We start from the raw sequence: 16,320 nt of genomic DNA on the forward strand, positions 1-16,320 counted from the left end.
CTTGGTGCGGGTTATCATAACCGGGCTATGTCCCGGCGATTGAACGAGTAGCGACGTCGGTTAAACTCCAAGGTATGTGATTTGAAAATTATAAGCTTGCTGGAAAATTTCAGCTAATGCACTTGTGAAATTTCCCAATGACAAGGTAAGTGCGGTGTGTGCTTTGCTGGCGCTAGGAGTAGAGCGTGATGAATATCCGCTCCTATGATGGAGCGAGTTATCGGCCTTAATGAAGCCGTTATTTGTGTATGAACATAAGTGTTGGGATGGTGAAGTAAGTACGAGTATGTGAATGTGCATTAATGAAATGATGCATTTGGTTATGTGAATGTATTGCTTTAATTAGAGTTGATTATATTCCTTGAGACTTACTAAGCATAAAATGCTTACCCGTTGCTTTGGCTCTCGGTTTTCTAGATTTCGCTCAAGCAATCGGATTTGGGATCGTTGAAGTCAAGTCATCCACACTATCAAGCCTCCATTTTGGTATAAATTATTGGTTGAACTTGAGATGGCATGTATAGGACTACCTCATGTTTGTTAAATATGTTGTAATGTAAGTATGTACGGCCATGCGAAAATGGCTCGAAAAAGGAAGCATGAACTTAGACTAATTGTGGTTTGTATATATATATATTTGGTGTCATGATGTGGCTATGGCTTGGAAATAGGAATGTTGGTCATATGATCAGCCATTGGTATGGTTAAAATGATCATATATGAACCTATGTATGGCAAGACTAGTTGATTCATGGAGACTACCAAATAGGTAAGCCCTACCTTAAAACAGATGCTGCCAGCTGCAGTGGCGTGAATGTGAAAAATCACCAAAATTCATAGGAATGGAATTAAATAGTGAATAAGCTATGTAAATGAACCTTGATGAGTCTATTTTCTTATGGAAGAAACGAAATGGTCATAGGAGTTACAGGTTAAGAGATATTAAAGCTATTGTGAGACAGGGCCAGAATGGTTTCTGGGTTCCCTGTCGCAACTTTAAAATTCACTATAAATTATCCAAAAGAATTAGGAGACATACCTTATATGTACAGATTCCATTTTGAGTCTAGTTTCATTAGAAACAAACGGAACCAGCATTAAAGCCCTGCACAGAGAGATATTCAAGTTATACCGCACGAAGGTCAGAGCAGTCGATCCCTGTAACATGGGTGACTTTAACTAATAAACTGTACCAATTGGCCCGACCAAAATTCTAGAAATAAACCCATGGATGGATATATGAGTCTAAATTCAGGAAAATTTACGAAACCAGTTTCCGAGTTTTGAAACTCGAGATATGATTTTAAGGCGACAGTGACGCAGTTTTTCCAGCCTGACTGGAAATGTCCAATGGATGGGCAAAACAAGTGAACTTAGCTTGCTAACCCTCGTGTCCGAACACGCGATGGTCTCGGGTTCGGGTGTTACAATTTTATTGGTATCGAGCCGGTTTAGTCGATTCTAGGACTACCGTGATGTGTTTGGGGTCTAGCTATACATGCCATTAAATGATGAATCGATAGTGTGGTGATTTCGACAATTTGACTTTGTGTTTGTTATTAGAATGGATCTCGATCCCAACCGAAGCGATAGCTGATGGTGTGAGAGTGTGGCGCTGCTCCCGCACAAGGGACAGCGCCGACGGACTCTCAACCTATGGCCAGCAATCCGAATGATGAGGCTAGGCAAGCCTTTTATAGTGTGATGAACGAATGGTTTAATCAATACATTCGAACTAACACTACTGTTCCACAACCTCCATTCCCGACAAATGCAACCCCGACCCACAATACCTCCGGTGACTGACCAAATAAGGTCAAGTAAGCCCCCAATCGATAGGATTCGAAAACATGGGGCCACTGAATTTAAGGCTACGGATGATGATGATGCCGAGCGAGCTGAATTTTGGTTGGATAACACTATCCCGTGCTCGATGAGCTATCCTGTACACCCGATGAGTGTTTAAAGTGTACCATCTCCTTGCTACGTGAGTCCGCCTACTATTGGTGGAGTACTCTGACTTCTGTGGTGCCTAGAGAGCAAGTGACTTGGGAATTCTTTCAAACCGAGTTCCGAAAAAAGTATATTAGTCAGAGATTCATCGACCAAAAGCGAAGGGAATTTCTTGATCTTAAGCAAGGTTCTATGTCCGTTACTGACTACTGAACGAAAGTTTGTGAGGCTTAGCCGACTGCGAGAATGCATTTCGTCCGAAGCTATTATGTGTAACGCCGAGGATGGGCTGAATGATGATATAAGGATGTTCGTTGGCATTCTCGAGATACGAGAGTTCGTAGTACTTGTTGAGCGAGCTTGTAAAGTCAAGAGCTTAGAAAGGAGAAACAAAAAGTTGATGTGGGGCTGGAGAATTCGAAAGAGGTCCTCGGAAAGTCTCTTCAACAAGCATCGAAGAGATTTCGAGATGATGTGAGCCGGTCTAGAGGCGTTTGGGCTTTTCTAGACGAGGACGCGATCGACCCCTGTGACCACACGAGTCACCTCGATCGCGGTGGTGGAAATGATCGCCGAGAGAGGCGGAGTGCCCACATTGTGGCAAATGGCATTCGGGAGCTGTTGGTTTCGTGATCGCTCGCTATAAGTGTGGATCGGCCGACCACTTTATGAAGGATTGCCCGAGGATGCATGAGCAGAATGTAAGTCGAGTGCAAACCCGGGTGCTACCATCGCCGAGGTAGGCCACCTAGAAATATGGGCAATGTCGTTGGCGGTCGAGAGGATCTAGAGATGCTACCATCGATTTGAGGCTCGTGCTCTGCTAGGACTTATGCCATCGCCGCACGCCGAGGATCTTGCCTCTCCGGATGTTATTACTGGTACTTTCACTCTTTTCAATACAAATGTGATTGCTTTGATTGACCCCGGTTCTACTCATTCATATATATGTGAAACCTTAGCATCCAAAGAAGACTTTGCCCATTGAGTCTCTCGAGTTTGTAATTCGGTGTCAAACCCTTGGGTCATTACGTGCTTGTCAACAAAGTGTGCAAGAAAAGTCCCCTAGTGTTCCGAGGTTCTTGTTTTCCGCGGACTTGATGCTTTTGCCGCTCGATGAGTTCGATGTTATTCTTGGTTTGGATTGGTTGACCATGCACGATGCGGTTGTAAATTGCAAGAGCAAGACTATCGATTTGAGGAGCACGAATAACAAGATAATCTGGGTTGAGTCTACGGACTTAAAGGAGTTGCCATTGTAATATCGCGATGTTGGCCTAGAAACATGTAAGAAAAGGTGCGAAGCGTACCTTGCGACGTGTTTCGATGACAAGGAATCGAAAAGAAACCCGAATCTGTGCCCGTGGTTTGTGAATACCGAATGTTTTCCCAGAAGAATTGCAGCTTACCACTGTTCGGAAGTAGAATTTGGCATCGAATTGGTACCGGTACCACTCAATTTCGATAGCTCCGTATCGTATGGCATTAACGGAGTTAAAGGAATTGAAGGTCCAATTGCAAGAATTAACGGATAGAGGTTTCGCTCGACCGAGTTTTTCTCCATGGGCGCACCAGTATTGTTTGTGAAAAGAAGGACGGAAGCATGAGGTTTTGCATCGACTATCGTCAACTCAATAAAGTGACGATAAAGAATAAATATCTGTTGCCACGAATTGACGATTTGTTTGATCAATTAAAGGAGCCTTGGTGTTTTCAAAGATAGATTTAAGGTCGGGTACTATCGGTTGAGGGTCCGAGAATCGGACATACCCAAAACCGCTTTTAGAGCGAGGTACAGTCACTACGAATTCTTGGTGATGTCGTTTGGGCTCACTAATGCCTCTGCGGTGTTTATGGATTTAATGAATAGAATTTTCAGGCCATACTTGGATCGGTTCGTAGTTGTATTTATCGATGACATTTAGGTCAATTCGAGAGATGAAACCGAACACCGAGGCTAGTGTTGCAAATCTTACGAGATAAACAGTTATCATAAAGTTTGGTAAATGTGAATTTTGGTGAAAGAGGTTAGCTTTTTTTTGGGCACGTGGTGTCGCATCGGGTGTCGGGATGGACTGAACAAAATTTCGACCATAGTCAATTGGAAACCTCAGGAATGTTACCGAATTTAGGAGCTTTTGGGGCTTGCGGATACTATCGACGATTTGTGCAAAGTTTTTCGATGATAGTCTACCGATGACGAAACTACTCCAAAAGATGTTGAGTTCGAGTGGTCGAACATTGTCAAGAAAGTTTCGATCGACTAAAACTTGTTTAACCGAGGCCCAGTGCTAGTACAACCGGAGTCCGGTAAAGAGTTTGTCATATCTGATGACGCATCCTTGCTTGGTTAGGTTGTGTGTTGATACAAGAAGGTCGAGTTGTGGCTTTCGCGTCGAGACAACTAAAGCCGCATAAGAGAAACTATCCGACCCATGACCTTGAACTAGCGACCATAATGTTCGCCTTGAAGATATGGCGGCATTACTTGTTTGGAGAAAGGTGTCATATTTATTCGGACCACAAGAGTCTAAAATATTTGATGACTCGAAAGATTTAAACCTGCGACAAAGACGTTGGCTTGAGTTGTTGAAAGACTATGAACTCATCATTGATTATCACCGGAAAGGCCAACGCGGTGGTGATGCTTTAAGTCGCAAGGCACCTGCTCGCTTTGAGAGCGATGGATGCTCATTTATCCGTTTCACCCGAGGAGGTGCTAGTAGTCGAATTAGAGGCCAAACCGTTATTGATTCATCAAATACTTGAATCTCGGAAGGTCGACGCTGAATTGGTCGCTAAGCGAGCGAATGTGTTTCGGATGAAGAATCGAATTTCAGATTGACGACAATGACCGCTGACGTTCAAGGGTCGATTATGTATTCCAAGGAATTGAACTTGTTTCGATGATTTTGAGCGAGGCTCACATGAGTCGAATGTCAATCCACCCGGTAGTACTAAAATGTACAATGACCAAACGCCAATTTTGGTGGCTCGGTATGAAATGAGACATTTCGAATTTGTTTCAAGGTGTCGATATGTCAACAAGTGAAAGCGGAACATCAAGTGCCATCGGATTACTTGACCAATCATGATACCGAATAGAAATGGGATCGAGTGACAATGGATTTTATATCCGGATTACCGGTGTCGGCAAGTAAGAAAGATGCGATTTGGGTCATTGTTGATAGATCGACCAAGTCGCTCATTTTATCCTCGTCTGCACGGATTTTTCGCTCGATAAATTGGCGAATTATCGTCTCCCAAATTATTCGATTGCATGGGGTGCCTATTTCTATCGTGTCGGATAGAGACCCAAGATTACATCGCTATTTTGGAAGAAATTGCAAGAGGCTTTGGGTACCAAGTTGCATTTCAAGACCGCCTTTCACCCCAAACCAAGGGTCAATCCGAGCGGATAATTCGGATACTTGAGGATATGTTAAGATGTTGCGTCCTCGAGTTTAGTGGTTCATGGGAAGCAGTATTTGCCGTTGATTGAATTCGCTTACAACAACAAACTTTCAATCAAGTATTAAGATGGCACCCTACGAGGCCTTGTACGATCGTAAATGCCGTACACCATTGTTTTGATGAGCTTGGTGAAAGTAAGATTTTCGGGTGGATTTGATTAGAGATCTGAGCAGAAAGTGAAAGTAATCCGTGAAAGTCGAAGATAGCCTCCGATCGTCGAAGTCGTCGACGCGGGCCTGAAGCGTAAGGATATCGAGTATCAGGTGGGTGATAAAGTGTTTCTCAAGGTATCGCCTTGGAAAAAGATACTCGATTCAGCCGTAAGGGCAAGTTGAGCCCGAGGTTCATTGGGCCATACGAGATATCCGGCGAGTCGATCCGGTGGCATATCGTTTGATTTTGCCCCGAACTCGAAAAGGTTCACGATGTCTTTCACGTTTCGATGCTTGACGCTATAGATCCGATCCATCGCACGTGATTAGTCCATCGAAATTGAAATTCAAGCTAATATGAGTTATGAGGAAGAACCGATTCGTATCCTATCACGAGAAGTGAAAGAGTTGCGAAACAAGCGGGTTCCGCTAGTAAAAGTGTTATGGCTCAAGCACGGGATAAAAGATGCTACTTGGGAGACCGAGAACTCTATGAAAGAGCGATATCCAAACCTATTTACGGTAAGATTTTGGGACGAAAATTTCTTAAGTGGGGAGAGTTGTGACACCCAAAATTGACCCTAGTCGGAAGGTGGTCTCGGGACCACAAAACCGAGGCATAAAAATAATTAAAATTTATTTTGATGCCTATAACATGTGTGTGCTCATGTATGACATTTTATGATGATTGATTTAGTGTTATAAGGGTGAATTCCACAAGAAAGGACTTAGTAATGAACTTTGAAAGTATGATAGGAAATGTGTGATGACTAATTAAAGCATGCATGCAAAATAATGGACTTGCATGTCAAATTCCCCTTTATAGGTGGTGGCGGCCATGACAAGGAGGATGGGCTAAACATGTCATGAAACATGTTTTGTTGGTGCATTAGGGTGAAATAATAAACAAAGGTGTATGGGTGATAAAAAATGAAAAAAATGTGTGTGAGTGTGGTAATCCCCCATTGCCGTGAGTTGTAGAGAAGGAAAGAAAAAATTTTGTTCATCCTTTCTTTGAGCCAAAACTAAGGAAGAAGGAGGATTTTTGCTTCATGCTTGGTTTGGAAGAGATCTAGAAGGAGATTTGGCTAAGTTTGCATCAAGACTAAGGTATGTATGAGGTTGTGTTAGGAGTTTCATGCATGTTTTGGTTGCTAACTTGATGTGCATGTTAGCCATGGCTCAAATCTTTGTTAAGCCATGGAAATGGTATTTGGCCAAAGTTGTTATGGTGATAAAGCCATTGCATGCTAAGTGTGAAGCTTGATGATGATGCATGCAATGATGGATTGTCTACTCTTGAGTAAGATTTTGAGCTTTCTTTTGTTTTATCATGATTGAAGTTGAAAAGGAGCATGATTGTCATATTCGCCATGATGCATTCATGAGCATGGTTCATGCTTCTTGCATGTTAGTTAAAATTTGTGTTTTGGATGGCTATGGACACCTTGAAATTCGCCATGCTCATATATGTATATATATGTTTGCACATGATGTTTTGGTTATGAAGTAAGTGATGAATAAGTTTGTTTAACGAAGAAGATGTTGAAGAATAATTGTGAAATTGCAAGCACAAATCGGCCTAGCACACATATAAGTGCTTGATGCTATATTATAAGTTTTGAGCCACAATATGAAAAGCATTAACTAGTAAAATGCATGCTGTTTTTGTGAGGTATTAAGTGCATAATTGGCCTCAACATGTACATGAATATTCGCCTTGGGTAGCCTATTGAAGGCCTTAGCATTTCCTTGATGCTCAAATAAATTGTATTGAATTGCTTGATGTAGTATAAAATGTGCATGACCATTGTGTATTCAAGTTAAAGAGTGGCCATATGACCATTTAAATTCCTTGTCATATTCGGCCATAAGCTAGCACAATGAGGTTTTAATAAATTGAATTTGTTTGAATTAGCTCAAGAGCTAAGAGGTCCACAATTGGACAAGGGAAGGAAAAGTGATCGAATAGCCGTAAAAGCCGTTCGACAACATCCGAGGTAAGTCCTCAAGAAGTGACCTTACTTGAATTATGTGAGATGAAATATGGATGTGTATGATTATTGATTATGTGTGTATGAGTATTTGAATTCCACCCGGCTAAGTCCCAAGGCGAATATGCTAATGATTATAATTGTGTTTGAGCCTTAGTAAGGAAAATGAAATATGTATGTCCAATGATTATTGATGTATGTGTGCATGAGAAATTGAATGATATCCGGCTAAGCCCAAGACAATTATGCTGAAAATTATATCCGGTTAAGACCGAAGGCAATTGTGCTAGTAGCTATATCCGGCTAAGACCAAGGCATTCGTGCAAGTTGTTAAATCCGGGCTAAGACCCGAAGGCATTTGTGCAAATCGTGATATCCGGGTTAAGTCCCGTAGGCCTTGGTGCGGGTTATCATAACCGGGCTATGTCCCGAAGGCGATTGAACGAGTAGCGACGTCCGGTTAAACTCCGAAGGTATGTGATTTGAAAATTATAAGCTTGCTGGAAAATTTCAGCTAATGCACTTGTGAAATTTCCCAATGACAAGGTAAGTGCGGTGTGTGCTTTGCTGCGCTAGGAGTAAGAGCGTATGAATATCCGCCCTATGATGGAGCGAGTTATCGGCCTTAATGAAGCCGTTATTTGTGTATGAACATAAGTGTTGGGATGGTGAAGTAAGTACAGTATGTGAATGTGCATTAATGAAATGATGCATTTGGTTATGTGAATGTATTGCTTTAATTAGAGTTGATTATATTCCTTGAGACTTACTAAGCATAAAATGCTTACCCGTTGCTTTGGCTCTCGTTTTCTAGATTTCGCTCAAGCAATCGGATTTGGGATCGTTGAAGTCGAAGTCATCCACACTATCAAGCCTCCATTTTGGTATAAATTATTGGTTGAACTTGAGATGGCATGTATAGGACTACCTCATGTTTGTTAAATATGTTGTAATGTAAGTATGTACGGCCATGCGAAAATGGCTCAAAAAGGAAGCATGAACTTAGACTAATTGTGGTTTGTATATATATATATTTGGTGTCATGATGTGGCTATGGCTTGGAAATAGGAATGTTGGTCATATGATCAGCCATTGGTATGGTTAAAATGATCATATATGAACCTATGTATGGCAAGACTAGTTGATTCATGGAGACTACCAAATAGGTAAGCCCTACCTTAAAACAGATGCTGCCAGCTGCAGTGGCGTGAATGTGAAAAATCACCAAAATTCATAGGAATGGAATTAAATAGTGAATAAGCTATGTAAATGAACCTTGATGAGTCTATTTTCTTATGGAAGAAACGAAATGGTCATAGGAGTTACAGGTTAAGAGATATTAAAGCTATTGTGAGACAGGGCCAGAATGGTTTCTGGGTTCCCTGTCGCAACTTTAAAAATTCACTATAAATTATCCAAAAGAATTAGGAGACATACCTTATATGTACAGATTCCATTTTGAGTCTAGTTTCATTAGAAACAAACGGAACCAGCATTAAAGCCCTGCACAGAGAGATATTCAAGTTATACCGCACGAAGGTCAGAGCAGTCGATCCCTGTAACATGGGTGACTTTAACTAATAAACTGTACCAATTGGCCCGACCAAAATTCTAGAAATAAACCCATGGATGGATATATGAGTCTAAATTCAGGAAAATTTACGAAACCAGTTTCCGAGTTTTGAAACTCGAGATATGATTTTTAAGGCGACAGTGACGCAGTTTTTTCCAGCCTGACTGGAAATGTCCAATGGATGGGCAAAACAAGTGAACTTAGCTTGCTAACCCCTCGTGTCCGACACCGGCGATGGTCTCGGGTTCGGGGTGTTACATCAAATGTTTTCATAATAATTATGTAACTGAAAAATTCAAAAATTAACCTCGGATTGATTGTTAATCTAACAATAATTGAATATCTTCAAGCTCATTTAATATAACTACATGACTCGCGTCATTGTTCTACCTGTTCAAATAATATGTAATTATGAAAATTTAGTAATGAAAGAAAATACTATAATGACTATATTATTAAATGATTCTTACCTTATTACAAGTAGAAATTAGTAAGAGACGTTTACTCGAGGACGTAAAAATGGTAAGCAGTACCATGCCCATGACTAAAGGAGTATACATCCACCAATTTTAATTTTTGGTGCTTTAGTAGCCCGACACATCTCTTGGTACAATGTAGTTAAGATAATTAATCCCCAATTGAGCCTCCTGGTTTCTTTTAGGTCAATTAGTTGTAGGAGCCACCTTAAATGTACCTTATTTCGAGATTTATCTGGCATTAGAAAACTCCCGATCAACTTTACTATCAATGCTCGAGCGAATTATTGTCTTTCTACCTCACTAGAAGAGTTGTCAGGATGTGAGAAATTATCTTTTAACCATTTCATATCTATCTAGCTACTATTAAACTTGTTTGACGCCTTGCCCAATATCTGATGGCAAATTGGCCTCCAATCCTCAACGTGCACTACCCTTATGACAACTGCCCCATCAACTGGTAGATCGAGTTGTAATATCACATTCTCGAGTGTAATCATACACTCACCACACAGAAGGTGAAACATGTGTGTTTCGGGTCTCCATCTCTCCAGCAACGCATGGATAAGTGTAGGCTCCAATTTAGTCCCATTGAGCATATGAGACACGTGTAAGAATCTCACATCATTCAAGTCTTGTTCTATAACCCATGGTTCTCTCACACTTAAATTATGTATATATGTTTCAATAATTTGATCTTTGTCCTAATTATATAAACATAAAAATTAAAAATTATTAACAACATAATAATGATATTAACAAAAATAAAATCTATAATAATATTAACAATTTAAAAGGATATAAACATAATTTTTTTTTAAAAAGTATATAAAAATATTAACAACTTAATAATGATATTAACAAAATAAAATATATAATAATATTAACAATTTAAAAAGGATATAAACATAATTTTTTTTAAAAAAGTATATAAAAATATTAACAACTTAATAATGGTATTAACTAAAATAAAAATAAAAATAAAAATAATATTTTTTTACCATCCGTAATTAGACACGAATATGTGTTTTGTAATCCAGATGAATCAGTGTCATTGACATTTTTAAATTCGTAACGTTTATCAAATTAAATATGATTACTCAATTTAGAAAAATAAAATAAACCAAAATGTTATAACTATTATTAAATTACCACTAAATTAATAATTTATTTAACATAAAAATATTGTTAGACTTATTTAAAAAATTAAATTACCTCATTTTACTTGAGATGTTTAATATGATGAAAATTGAACAAAAGCATGGAATTACTAATAATTTGTAACTGAAAAAACATTTTGGAACTTATTTAAAGATTAAGATAGAAAATTGAGAGAAAAGAGTTTGAGAATAAAAATTAAAAAAGTTGGATGAAAATGAAAGAAAAAAAATGATAAGGTGAAGGGTTTATATAGGGTTGGGATTTTCTAGCCATTAATTTTTAAAATTATTTTTATCATTTTATAGTTTCTAACTGTTGTGATCTAACGACTTCTATTTTTTACTTTTTTCAAGATGTTTGTGCAGGGCACGCTTTTGCATACGTTGCAGCCCGCACCCACAAAGCTAACATATTTTTGTTCAAAAGTGATATTTTTGTCAAGTTATATATATTTTTTTAGTTTTACGATTAATCATAAAATAGATGAGTAAAGATTGAATTTTCAATTACATAATTAAAGAATTTAATAAATAATCACTATATGATATAATATGGGAATTTGAGAATTTTTTTTTTCATGAAATTGAGAATTGATTTCCAAAAATAGGGACTTGGTTTGGGTAACTTTATGAGCTGCACCAAAGTAAAGAAGTGGAATTAAAATTTGACATTGAATAGCACAATGAGATGATATGACTTATTCAGGAAATTGGAAAAGCCTTGAGATACCAATAAATTAATTGGTAGGCAAAAGGCACCACCCTCCTCACCCAACCTATCCCTTTATTTTTTTCTGTTTAGTATAATAAATTTGTAAACTTTCAAACTTTATTAATTTTTCATTTTCTTATTTCTTAACTTGTATTTCTTTTATTAAATTGCTTTAAAATAATAGAAAATTTAGATTTGTTAACTTTGCTAACGTAATATACATATGGATGAAATGTCAACATTTAATTAATTTTAAAATTTAAACATATTAAAAATATTTTTTGTTAAAATTTTTATACTTTTTAAATAATTTTAATGATTTTAAAAATAATTTTTGAATTTTTTGAATTTTTTAAAAATTTTAATATAAATTAAATGTTGATGTGTCATTTATATGTAAGTTAAAAAAGGTTAAATTTCTCGTCTATTTTAGGGTAATTTGATAAACAAATATAAGTTTAAGAGTTAAAAAGATGAAAAATTAAATGAAGAGCTAAAATAACTTTTTTTTTTTATAAAGTTAAAACACCAAAAAATTATTATACCCATTCTTTTTACCTTATAAAATTGTATTTTACTCATTCTCATAGCCTTTTCACAATATTTGATTAAAAAGTAGCTACAATGTTTGAAAATTATTTCCCAAGTCAATTAGAAGCTAGACTAGTTCAGTGTTAGAACAATTTTTTTGCCTTTATAAATGTTACGAATATTCAATTTAATTGGAGGAAAATAATTAAAAGAATTATTACTATTAAATATTTAAAATTACCTATAATATTTTTATAGGTATTTCAATATACTTAAATTCAAGCTTTTTATTTTATTTTATCTTACTAATAAAATCAAGGCCTAACAAACTAAAACTTTGGAACCTGAATTTTGTGGATTACCATTGTCTAGGTTTAGCCTTTAGTCCCATAATTCATAATTCTTGATTTTACTCCACAAATCCCAACCCTAACTTAAAATTGAGTAAGTAAATTAACCACTGTGTCTAAAGATGATTTTGTTCCCCTCCTGTCCTTTTGCTTTATCACACAAACTTTCAGCTATAGGATTCCAACTCCAAGGACATCTTTGAATAAAGTAAACTAAAACAAAAATCACTTTATTCCTTTTTCTAAATTAATTAAGTAATTATTCAACATTATTTATTTTATACGAGTGTAAAATTAACCTTTTCATTTTATTAAAAAAATCAAAATTTTCACAATTTTATACTAATAATATTTATATTGTATTTTATATTCTATTCATATGAATTATATATATAAAATATTAAGTAAATTAAAAACGTTTAATTATTTATTTTATATAAAATTTCAATTTAAAAACTTTAAGCACAATTAATTATATTACTAAATTCAATCATCAATTATTAAAATATCAATTGTAGTCTATAAAATTAAATTTCTTAAAGTGTGAATCTCTTTTATATATAGAGCTTTTTTTTGACCAAAAGGGCAGTAAGGTGATCCCACAAAGGGGAGCTGAAATCCTCAATATTTCCAGCAGTCCAAATTCAATTAACTAAGCTCTTCCTCGAATGGTTTCTTAAAGTTTATGAGCCTCACTTCATTGAATTTCTTTAATCCAAAGGAAATATATATATATATATATATATGATATATTGTTAATATTAGAATGAAAGAGAGGGACCCTTTAGGCATCATCCCACATGGGTGGCGTGGTTAAAAAGACATCATCCCCCCCCCCCCCCCAAAAAAAAAAACTTAAAATTAAAATTGTCAAAGTATATTTTGCTTCATCTTGTACTATAATCATTCATGTAAAGGGTCCCTTATTCTTCTTCATTCACAATCATAACTAATTCAAATAAATTTACTTTTAAGCATCGTTTTATTTGATTGGACCATCTATATGATTTCATTTTATTTTGGAATAAAATGTTTATATTATGTATATATAATTTTTAAATAAATTTTATATTATTGATCACGACAGATGAATTCTTTTTTATCAATCTTTAAATATTAACATCCGAATCTTATTTAAAAATGAAGTTAATATTATTTTTCGATAGAGATGATTGTAAGGGTCCAAATCTATGACTATTTCAATGTATACAAAAGATTGCTAGTTCTCTAGAAGGACTTGTTTGGATTTTTTATATCCTAGGCTGCTTTACAGTCTTAATTAATTTAGTTTTCTTTATTTTTTTATTATTTAAAATATCAAAGATTTTAATGAATTTGAAAAGAGAGAGAGAGAGAGAGGATATTTTAATTGATTAATTAATCCTCTGTTGAACTTTTGAGTACATTTCTAACCATTTGATGAAAGGAATTGGAGATATTTCAAATGAATGGACATAAGGAGATAAAAGGATAAATAATGCAAATGAAAAACAAAAAGATTTTTCATGAACAATAAATTAAATACAAATTAAAAATGATTAGTTTTAAAATAGATGAGTAAAATAGGTCAGATATTATAAAAGGTAGTTTAATTAGTACAACAAGAAACAGAATTTTGGACCAACTTAATTTGAAAATTGATGAAATTCATTAAAACCTTGAGTAGGCACAGTTGGGGAAGAACTATTAACTTACAATTTAATTACCCAATCTATTATATAACAACACCTTCAAAATTAAAGTAATAAATATGAGGATTAGTATTTAAACATAAAATTGGTATTTGGTTCCAAGAAATAGAAAACCCCATTTGATATTTAAAGGTTATTTCCCATGCCTGGACTGGAGAATATTAATTACATTTGTTACTCTTAATTGCATTTTTCCCCTTATGATGTGTACAATATTTAAAAAAAGAAAAAGAAAAAAAAAAGTAGAGGTTCTATATTAATAGTTAGATTATATTTTATCTCTTTATTAAAAAAATAAGTAAATTAGCCCTTGTATACTAGATCAAAGAGCATGTTGGTCCTCTCTATTAAAAAATTTATAAATTTTTACTGTTAAAAACTAGAGTGGTCGATGAAATAACTAGACAATGATGCATGGCATGCCAAGTATATCTCATGCGACATATATTGACTAGTTTTTAATAGTATGAAATTTTTAACAGAAGACTAGTTTACTCTTTTATCTAACATACAAAGACTAATTTTCTCTTTTTTTTTTTTAGTATAAGAGACAAAATACAATCTAACCCTAATATAAGGCCTTCTACGATACTTTTAAAAGGAAAATAAAATTAAAATTGGTACTATATAAATGATAAAGCCGTGGAGAAGAATCCAAAAGGAAATTAAGCCATAGATATCTACAATAATATAATTAAGGTATAAAACTAAAATATACTAACGTATTTCTTAAGTAAAAGTAACATAGCAGCACCATACTAGTATTTAGATTACATTTTGTCTCTTTTATTTAAAATATAAGTAAATTAGTCCCTATACATTAGATCAAAATGTAAATTAGTCTTCTGTAAAAAAATACATCTATTTTTATTGTTAGAAACTGACATGAATGACAAAATAACCAGATAATAACAAGTGGTATGCTATGCGTACCTCATGTTAGTGTATAGTGACTAGTTTTTAATAACAGAAATGGATGAAATTTTTAATTGAAAAACTAGATTACTCTTTCATCTAATATATAAAAATTAATTTACCTATTTTTTAATAGAATGTGCAAAATGTAATTCAATACAGATTTTATAACTCTATTCATGACACGGTGTAAAACTCTTAGTCAAGCTTTTATGTCTTTAGTTAAAGAAAAAAAAAAAAGGATGGGATTAAGAAGAAAAGAATATTAGTGTTTTTAAAATGCAAAACATTGGATTCTATGATTACAAAAGCTATCAGTTAACGCAAAACCAGCTGTTTTATATAAGCAAAGATTAAACTTGAAAAAGAGAAAAGAAAAGAAGTGAGGGTAATGATGAAAGATTTGGGAGCGCTTCCAAGAGGTGGGCTTCCCTTCTCTCCTCTTTCTTTTGCTTTTTCCTTCTAATTTCCTTTACTCTTTACAAATATCTTTCTCTCTCATCAAGAATTATAAAATAAAATATGTTATTGATAATCAAAAATTGAATTATAGATGGTATGGTCGACATTTTTTAAGCTTGGGTTTTATTTAAATAGTAAAAGACGAAAATATTATTTTATTAATATTTAAAAATTTATTAAATGAATCTTTTAAGTAATTTTCTAATTGAGTTGGTGTCGAGTTTATTTCTTTGTATCAATATAGTAAAACCCTTTAATATAAATTTGATTATGATACATCTATAATATGGGTAAAAACATAATTATGTAATAAAATATTTATAAAAAAATATAAATAATATATGAGATTTTAGTTGAATGGCAAAATCTAAACATTGAAAACTTTGTAAGCATAAGTTTAAATTCCTATCATGTATATATATTTTTTAGTTTTATGTAAAATATATAAAATAAGAAAATATCTTCAAAATAATATAATTTATTTTAAAAATAAAAATATTTTATTATTTCACAATTGAATTAATGAGAACAATTCATTTAAATATATAAATGAATGAAAGGTAAGGTAGACTTCCCACAAAATGAGGTATGATATAAATGGTCCAAATTCTTTAATTATATAATATGACGTGGCTATGAAATGAGAAGCATTACTCTAAGTATGCACACAAAACCAAATATTGATAGGGTATTTTAAGTTTATTAATGGGTTAATATATAGGATCTATTTCAACTTCATCATTTATATTTATTTGATAGTTAAATTTTTTTTTATACTTAAACTTAGAAATTAGAAATCATAAGTTAAGTTGGTTGGTACTCTTTTGTTGGTGCCATGTTAATACCGTTAGATTTTTTTGCTAACAACCAAAAGAAT

This window comes from Gossypium arboreum, chromosome 3 (assembly GCF_025698485.1).
Source record: "Gossypium arboreum isolate Shixiya-1 chromosome 3, ASM2569848v2, whole genome shotgun sequence".
Taxonomy (NCBI): Eukaryota; Viridiplantae; Streptophyta; class Magnoliopsida; order Malvales; family Malvaceae; genus Gossypium; species Gossypium arboreum.